This window comes from Tachysurus vachellii, chromosome 17, assembly GCF_030014155.1.
Source record: "Tachysurus vachellii isolate PV-2020 chromosome 17, HZAU_Pvac_v1, whole genome shotgun sequence".
Lineage (NCBI taxonomy): Eukaryota > Metazoa > Chordata > Actinopteri > Siluriformes > Bagridae > Tachysurus > Tachysurus vachellii.
This window is the reverse complement of record NC_083476.1, coordinates 7,700,042-7,710,369: the sequence shown is the minus strand read 5'-3', so window position 1 is coordinate 7,710,369 and position 10,328 is coordinate 7,700,042.

Genomic DNA, 10,328 nt, shown 5'->3' with positions numbered 1-10,328 from the left:
TACTTAAATACCCTCTCAACATTGAAGAATTTTGATTTAAATATATATATATATATTTTTTTTTATGTTACCTGACGGTTTCCTATTCAAGAATACATATTCTACATATTTCAAATATATTGCAGTTGTTGCTAGATTTAGGCCTAGGTGTGCAGATGTGCAATGTAAAGATGAACTTGAAACTTGAAAACCCCCTTCTTCGCACACACACACAGTAGTGACTGAAAAGGTATATCATTTCAGGTCAGGTCAAGACAGAAATTGTGACAGCAGAATGTGCTTGATGCCAAACCAATGGTTCTGAGAGCCTCTTCTCTAATTCTCTCTAACTCCTGCACACGCACACACATGCCATCCTCTTTTGCATGTAAGTTTCGGTCGACAGGTCTGAGCAAGAAGATGAGACTGCAAGGTGTGTGAATTGTGTGAGTGTACTTAAGAGTAAGTCTTAGAACAGCGGTATGGATTAATTGAACCGTTCTGCCGAAACCAAATGTGTGGAGTGAGAAAGAAGATAAGCACAGCACTATCTCATTCACACGCTTGTACATACACTCAACAGAGAACAAAATACCACACACTTCAACATGGGATTTTCCAAGATTAGAATTTTGTTCTTACTAAAACATAGGAACATAACAAGTCAGCAACAAAATTTAGAGTCCACTGCAGAGGAGACTGGAGTTCTAATAATCTGGGATACCTCCTTTATGTCCTTGTGCCCATACCCACACATGCCAATATCTCATTAAAAAAAGATGTAGTATTTGCATTGAATATTGGGATCTACTCCAGGAAACATTTCACCCCAGCACTGGTTCCAAGTGACAACCACTGGAGGTTACAGTATCTCAGGTTCATAGATCAGCAACATATAAAACTCATGCTCGATTTCATTCCACCTAACTAACGGAGTGGTGTGTTTTTCCGGAATGCTTACAATGTGAGGAGCAATAGAACTCAGAAAGGCTCAGAGAGGCCAGCATCCATACCACCAAGAGGGCTAGTGTATATTCTGAAGAAAGTGAATGATGGTGCCCTGGCAAGCCACTGCCCAAACATCCTAAAGTGAAGAGTCTAAATAATGCCCACTGCTTATAGAGTTTTATGTCACTGTAAAAGGTAGACAAAGGGAACCCCCATGTCTTTCTTCCATGGCAGAGGAACAGTTGGTCTGAGGATCGTATGGCCACCACCTGGTCTAAGACAAACCTTGTTTAGCATCTGTTTCCAGGGCAATGGAAACATGAAAATAAAAGCAACCATGAATGCAGCCACATACAAAAACAAGTCTTGACTTATGGCAAATTACATACCATAATAGAGAGGAGAGTCTCATCATATAAACCTCTCATATCTACAATGGAAGACAAACTGACATCCTTCTTCTGAACAAGAAAGTATGTAGAACAGAGCACAAGGGAACAAGCTTCTTGGGATGTTGCAATAAATGTTGGAGTCTGGTAAGACCTTGAACCCCGGCCAGCAACAGAACTTCAAGGTTGTTTGCCTATGGTATTGTTATTAAGAATCACCGATCTGGTGCACATCCAAAATTTTAGGTTGTAAAGCACCCCACTGACAGTCCTTGTCCTACAGGGTCATCCGCAGTGAGATGCATTCATGGTCCATCCCATGTGGTAGCTGAGGGGTACTCAGATGCCTGCCAAGGGTCTGCTGTAGGCATTGAAAACTCATAGCAAGGTTGCCTGCCCAAAGAGTGAACCTTGCAACCCAGCCAGATTCTGCGGGGTTGATTTGCATCCATCAAGCAGATTGTATTGTACTGACCGCTCTTGGCAATGTATATAAACCACAGAAGCGCAGAGTCATGCCATATTCTTGTCAGGAGTGAGGAGTCAATCAGTTTCCAGATGGTAGGAACTGTTCATATGTTAGCAGCAAAATAGCTAGAAACAAAATAACTAATGCCACATGTGATGCAGTATTGTAAGTCAACACCAGGGCATCATCAGTGTGTCTGAAATCCACATTTGTCATAGCAGTTCATCTACAGAGATTACACAAGAGCAGGCACATGGCCATTTATCTAGATTTGCACACATAGTTTGAGTTACTGTTAATTCATGTAAAGAGCAATGTAGGCTGCTTACTGGGATTCTAATTGCATTTATTAGTGGACATTATCAGCTAGCAGGTTATTTAGGCATTGGGCCAATTTCAACTCAATCATAGGGTTGTACAATCATTACATTAGCATAGACATGCAGGCATTTCATCTTGGAGATAATCGATCACAGGGGTAGTGCCTTTATTTTGCTTCCGAGAGATCAAGACACTGGCTGCACGACTGCATGTCTTATAACCTGGATTTTTTGGCTATCCCTTTGGTATAGCATTCTATATGGAGGGAAACCCCACTCTAACCCCAGAGATATGGATGACCAGAAATACACAGAATTAAGCAGAATCAGCACTAAACAGTGTTTGGTATGATGAAGGAAAACAACTCAGTCATGCTAGCCACAGGTTTATTATTCAGCTAGAGGGTGTGGTTAAGGAATATTTAGGGATATACAACATCAAGTGCAAACTGATACAGATAATTTAGCAGCATGGACACTTCAGTGCTCTATAACGTTCTAAGAAATTTACTGTATATATGTAAATATATGTAGAAAAAGCGCATTAAAGAAAATGAGAAATACTGTAGCCAACTCCAACTATGGAGGACATCATCACAATCTCTAACTGTGATCATCACCTGCTAAATGGATCATTCCATTGTGTAATCTGACATGCATGAGATTCAAGAAGAAAAAGGGGCAGTCGGTTTCATGACAGTGTTTAATACAAATACTTGCAAATGTCTCTGTGTGGAAAGTGCGTCCACACATGCACAACACGGTATCCAGATGTTTCTCACAGCTCCAGGATAAATGTTTCCATTATTCTTCACAAACTTCACTGCTTTATTATTGACACTAATACAATAATATATGGAGGACTGTAAGTATTAGGTTCATTTAAGGTGTTATCAGGATTTGACACTTTACGTCTGTACTGTATGTTAGGACACACTGAAACAATTCAAATATTTAATAACACTACAATTCAGCAAGATTTGTGTGGGAACTGGTTATGTTTTGAATTGTGAGAAACTGACTGTTTATCTATTTTCTGCCCTCATGTATGCATGTTTTTGTTTTTTTGGGGGGGTTTGGGGTTATGTTGTGTCATCAAGAAGTGTAAGTATCATGAAGCCCTCGGGGTTGGACCTGCATGAGCCATCACACAGCCTCTGCAGCTGCACTACAGATCAGTGCACACACACACACACACACACACACACACACGCGCACACACACACACACACACACACACACAATTTCTCAACATACCTGAGAGTGGGAGATGTCAGAAGGCATTTCACACATAAAGATAAAGTCAACTATCCCAAAGTTTTTATCAGCAGGCATGGAGTGTTATGATGTTGGAATAGCATGCACAACTTTTGCACGTACATACACACACACACACACACACACACACACACACGCACTCACACTCACACGTGACTTGAAAAAGATTTCATTATCTTTTAAGATCATCCCATGTTAGTGCATTTGTTGTTTTTAATACACTTTTCTCCTTTTTAATTATTTTTTTCTGTTTCTAGTAATTCTGGAAAATACATATCTTTAAATATTTTAGGTTTTGTTCATCATTTGAACAAACAATTTTTTCTCAAAACTTTATTTAGGATTTAAGATTTATTTATTACAGTGCTATTGAAGTCACTGAAAGACCTAAGTGTAGACATACGTCTGTGTGTGTGTCTGTGTTTTAGTGTGCGTGCGTGTGTGTGTGTAAGACCTTATTATTTTTACTGTTTACCCATAAACACAAATTAATTAGATGTTATGCTTGTCACAAACTGATCAATAACAACTCTTAAAACCCTACCTATTGTTTAGAACATACAACAACATATTATCAGCCTACAGATCAGAATGTCTGAAACGACTAGCAACTACTTGATTTATGCTATTTTCGATTTTATTCTATAAAATCTAATCCAGATCCAATGCAATTCTGTCTAGGATTAACTCTGACCAGTTACTGAAGATAAATGAAGGAACACACCAACAAACTAACAAACAAATGAAGTAACGTTTTAACCATCAGAGAAATCAAATGAAAATCATATGAAAATCCTAATCTATATATAATGCAATATAATGCAGATAAATATAATATAATGGAAACACGTATACACTCCTTACACGCTCACCTCTTAGCTCTTAATAATTGATACCTGATAAGATGAAACAATTTTATACTTAACTGAGGAATTGTGAAAATCTAGTAAAGAAATATAGCCTGCATTCGTGTTTAAGACTTTTTCTTTTGTTTTTTTGTGGCACAAGGAATGTGAAGGTATATTATTAAATTTTCCTAAGGTAACAGTATGAAACATTGTGTGTATTGGGTCTCCAGGGCGCTTGTTGGCAAAATAAATGAACAACTGAACTGGACTTTATCTGAACACAATGCCCTCTAACAATACTGTGTGTGTGTGTGTGTGTGTGTGTGTGTGTGTGAGAGAGAGAGAGAGAGAGAGAGAGAGAGCGGGGGGGGGGGGGGAGAGAGAGAGAGAGAGAGAGAGAGAGGGAGAGAGAGAGAGAGAGAGAGAGAGAGAGAGAGGGGGGGAGAGAGGGGGGGGGGGGGAGAGAGAGAGAGAGAGAGAGAGAGAGAGAGAGAGAGACTCAACTTTTCATTCCTTTTGACTTTTTACATCATTTTTCTCAATTTCATACAATTATCAGTAACAGCATTAAAATTTGGGCTTGAAAGAAATCTACACAATCTTAAACTGACACCTAAAAAACCTAACTCACCTTACTTGCATTTAACTACAGAATAATATACACCTTTTTATAAAAATGAATAGATTATATGAAAAAGAAAATTCTGTGACATTTTTCAGTTTAAAAAAATGTGAAGAGTTTTAATTTTGTCACATGTTGAGTGAATATACATAAATTCTTTAAGCGGAAGTAGCACACAGCTATACTGTACATTTCCCCAGGTTGTGTGTAGTGATCCAAATTGATCCAAATTCAAAAATTAAAAAATTTAATTGTCCACAGTTTTGAGAAAGATTTAATCCAGGACAATTAAGGTATAATAGTTGAATATATGATACAGTAGAGTAAACTTTGAGGATTTTATATTTATTAGGGAAAACCTGCAAAAGTAAATGACGTGTTTGTTATAGTTTAGCAGTTACATACAGTTTTGTCTGAATGTCAAATGTCTTGAGTTGTTGGCACAAACAAAAGAATTGTTGCTAATGTAACCCGCTCATGTCGGTTCCTTCTCTACAACATCAGAAGGATTTGGTCATTTTTGTCCACAAAGGCTGCTCAGGTACTTGTTCAGTCTCTTGTCATCACAATACTGGACTACTGTAACTCACTGCTGGCAGGTCTACCTATGAATGCAATTCGTCCTCTGCAAATGTTCCAAAATGCAGCTGAATGACTTGTTTTTATCCTGACTAAGTTCTCGCATCCCACCCCACTGCTGAGATCCCTCCACTGGCTTCCTGTAGCTGCACACATCAGATTCAAATCACTGATGCTGGCCTACAAAGCCAAAAATGTTCCAGCTCCCTCTTACCTCAAAGCCCTCATCACTCCTCACACTGCGCCTCGCTTCCTCAAGATGTCCGAACAGCAGAGACACTGGCTATCTCCAAACAATGGGTAATGACCTACCTATTACATTATATTATTATAAACACTTGTTACAGTTGCATACAATAAAATAATTCATATTTACCTCACGAGGAAAACAGTATGGCATCAAAGTGATGTCACTACCATTTCATTATCTTTTAAGATCATCCCATTAATACACCTTTTTCCTTTGGGTAATTAAAAAAATGTTATATTATAATGTAATTTTTAATGTTTTTATTTCTGTTTACAGTACTTCTGGAAAACACATCTCTTTAAATATTTTAGGTTTTGATCATCAGTTGTACAAACAACTATTTTTTCTCAAAACTTTATTTAGGATTTAAGATTTATTCATTACAGTGCTATTGAAGTCACTGAGAGAGAGAGAGAGAGAGACAAGTGTAGACATATGTCTGTGTGTGTGTGTGTGTGTGTGTGTGTGTGTGTGTGTGTGTGTGTGTGTGTGTGTGTGTGTGTGTGTGTGAGTGTGTGTGTGTGTGTGTGTGTGTGTTTGTGTGTGTGTAGGATTTGTGTTCAGCTGGTGTAATGGTGGAGCGTTTGCCTGCACAGTGCTGCCATTAGCGATTCTTCACTCTTTAACACGGTTATCATATCACCAGTGCAGCTGTCCACACACACGTGCATGCACACATGCGCGCACACACGCGCACACACACACACTAAGCTAAGCAAACTGTTCGGACATTACCTGTGGTGATCAGGATGAACCGATGAGCCTGATGAGTCTTAATGAGAGGCACAACTTGGGCTCCTATTGAATGAAAGACCACACATACCACTACTGCTTTGTAGTTTCCATCAAACACATACATTTAAACAAATAGGTCAACACCTAAGAACCTAGAGAGTCATTTAGTAAAGTTGTGTTCTGACATTTTACAACTTGAACCTGTATGATTTAGAGAGCAAAGATGTCTGTGAAGATAATCTCATCTAGATACATTAGAGGTGCTGCTGTAATCATAATCATACTGTCTGAGCTAACAGTAAAAAGCTGTAGAATCGTAATAATGTGGTATGTGGTAGCCTAGTGGTTAAGGTGTTGGAAGTTTGTGAGTTTGAATCTCACGTCCACCAGGCTGCTAGTGCTGGGCCCTTGAGCAAGGCCCTTAACCCTCAATTGCTCAGTTGTATAAAATGAGATGAAGTCACTCTGGATAAGGGTGTCTGCTAAATTCAGGAAATGTAATGTCAATGTAATAAGTTATAATCTCACTCTCCCGCGTTACTCAAAAGTGAATGGACAAGCTTAACATCAAATGTGTTTGTGTTTAGAATGTAAATAAATTGAATTTGTATTATTTGTATTCTGACAGGCTTTAACATCATTATTAGCAACGTCATGCTGAGCTAGAAACCTGTTTTGTGTTTAATCAGAGTTGACTCAATAGCAATAGGTTGAGTCAGAGTTGGCTCTTGAATCGTTCATTCAAGCTTATTTGTTTATGCGGCATGCAGAAACCTGAGCAGCTCAAGAAATAATATAACTGTCAAACAAACAGTCAAAAACAAGTGTATAAATTAAACTCTGATTCAACCGACCCTTTTCGTTTATCAGAATCACTTCTTGTTTTAATCACAGTAGTTTTGTTTCTCTTATTAAAATCATGTGGGACAAAATCATCTGTATCTCTAAAACTATTTAAAACAAATGCAAATTTTCAACTTTTGCCCTGTTTTTTTCGTCTTTTTTTTAAATTGCTACTCAATTGTTCAGCATTACCATTTTTGACCATACCCAAACACTCCAGGGAAGCTAATAGGAATATATGTACTTACAAAGGAATTAATGTCTGGGATATCTTGGGACTTCAAGAGATTCCTCTGGTATAAGATCCTTCAAGGAAACCTCTGTGGATCAGACTCATCTACAGTAGTGCATACTCACGCTGCCAAGAGAGCAGAGGTTATGGCCAAGCTGTCTGAGATCCTTGACCTCAGCATCTCCATTCATCCCATTATACTTTTACTCTGTGACCTCGCCACATTACCAACATTCAAACATATTAAGCTCTCTATATAAATATCACTAACCATTGCGAAAAGATCATATTACTCAATTGCTAAGACGGAACCAAAATAACCATGGGCTTTCTTAACAAAAAAACTACAAAACAACCTTGAATCCTTAAAATTAAAAAAAAATGTTATCAAGATCTTGAGAGCTGATTTCTTGTTCAACAGTTCTGAAATGTTCATGCATAATCTTTTAATCAAAATCTCTCAGAATTCATAAATGGGAAAAAAGTATGATGATAATGATAAGAATACCAAATGTACAGCTAAGCCGAAGTCTATCAAGAAAAAAAAACTCATGCACACTCAACTCTCACACACACAATTATTCTGTGTCGATCTGACACACATACACACACACACACACACACACACGCACACACACACACAACACGCAAGCATACAGTACTCATTCATAAACACACATTCTCAGAGCCAAGTCCACTTCTGGAATGATGGACATAAACAAACTGGTAGTGGTATGTAGGCTATGTCTGTCTGTCTTTCTGCCTGTCTCTCTGTCTGTGTATTCTCAGTTTAGGACGATAGAGTGGAAGAAAGGGGAAGAATAGCATGAAACTTTGAAAGAGAAAACTGAGAGAAAGACAGACATAAAAAGAGACAAATGATATTTTGACTCTATCTGCAAATTTAGACACTTTCTGAAATGCTACCTTTTTAGGTGGTGCTTATAAAGTATATAAGCAATGTTAATACTACCCGGTTTATGAAGCTTCTCACAGTTAATAAGCAACACAATCTACTGGAAAGAAGACGAAGCATACTTGATAACATACTGACATCCACACACATACACACTCACACACACACACACACACACACACACACACACAGGCACACACACACACACAGGCACTTACTCCATGTTTTAAGGAGACTGTTTTTGGAAAGTGAGAGGGAGAGGTCAGAGCCACAGTTGTCGGAGACACTGTGAAAGTGATACACCGAACAGCTGGGACACAAAACACACCCTAAAGTCACATACATGCACATAAGTGACAAGCATGCTGGGGTATACAGACACATCCCCTAATGCCACGCATGCCCAAGATTATGTCTCAAGGTCTGACCCTTAATGCTTCCAAGGAATGAAGGAAGGAGAGCGGAGGATGTTGATCTTCTAATTTGGAAGCACTCCCCAACTCATACGCACACAAACATGTCTGTCCCATCAGCATCAGGTTAGAGCTGATGAGTGATGGGCTCTGCTTCTGTCATGAACATATAACGTAACACTGATGTTTATGATTTTGCCAGTTTTTTTTACAGTGACACTTTCTGAACAGGAACTAGGATCTGGGTGCAAATTGATTTTATTAGTATATTCTTTTGAAGTGAAATTTGGAAAACAAGGAAACAACTGGCACACACTAAATTGTGGAAACAAAATAGGAAAAGAATAATGTGTAAAACTTTATTTGGTGTTTATAATTAGTAAAACGAGTAACTAAAAATCAATCAATCAATCAGATATATACTTATTTTGATTTCACTTGCTTTCTGACACAATGTCTAGAATTTAAACATTTCTCTAAAACCTTATTTTGTTTTTATTTAAATTATTATACAAATGGTTTAAAAATAAGAAGTACATTTTGAGTATATATCTGATTGCAGCACCTAAATTATTAAAACTACATAAAAGAGTGTCACAGTATTATAGATTATTTTGTAGAAAGGGAGATTTGTTTAACTGCAAATCAAGCATCTGGAGCCGATCCAAGGAACCCTGTGAATGAACTGTGAAACATGAAACGGTTTATCTCAGTCTGCCTTGAAAACACAAGTTCAGTCGTTCGTTCAGATCTAGGGGTGTGACGTTTAGACAAGCCAATTCACTTGCAGGTATGGTATTTTGTTATTGTTGTTTGTTTGATTTTTTTTTTTTTGGAGCTGGGAGGAAACAGGAGAAGCCAGAGGAAATCCACAGACACTCCACACAGACAGTAACTTGAGCTAACCTGCAACTGCACTGTTACCATCATGTTATGGTGAAATATACTGTACATGAACTCCAATCGTATATTAGTTAGGTCTTAAATATTGATAAAAAATTAAACTGGTGAAGAAAAAGTGGCTAGTGGAATCTCTATAATTTTAGACATTTTATGCTCATATTTGGTGCAATACAAGGGCCATTGTATGAATGAAGAGAAGTATAACTATCTGGTTTACACTCAGAAGGGCTTCTAACACAATCATTTTTTCACAAAAACTCATGCTTTTCAGAGCAGTACCATTTTTAGCTCCTACTAAAGACTTCTGGTCTATACTGCTTTAGAAATGGAGACACATTTTCACTTGCTGCCACCAACACACACATACACACACACACACACGCACACACACACATCATCCCAATTTTTCATGCTCACTTTTTATCTTTGATCTTTATTTTTGAATCAATTATCATTCCCATGCTGAAAGCAAGTTAAAGTACATGTGAGACTGTGTGCTGCTTTGTGTGTTTTTTGTCTTCTTCATCCTTTCTGTCTGGTGTGAATTGTTCCCTGTTTCCTGCTCTGAAGCTCAAGGTGTCGACTTTCTCACTGCAACACCGCT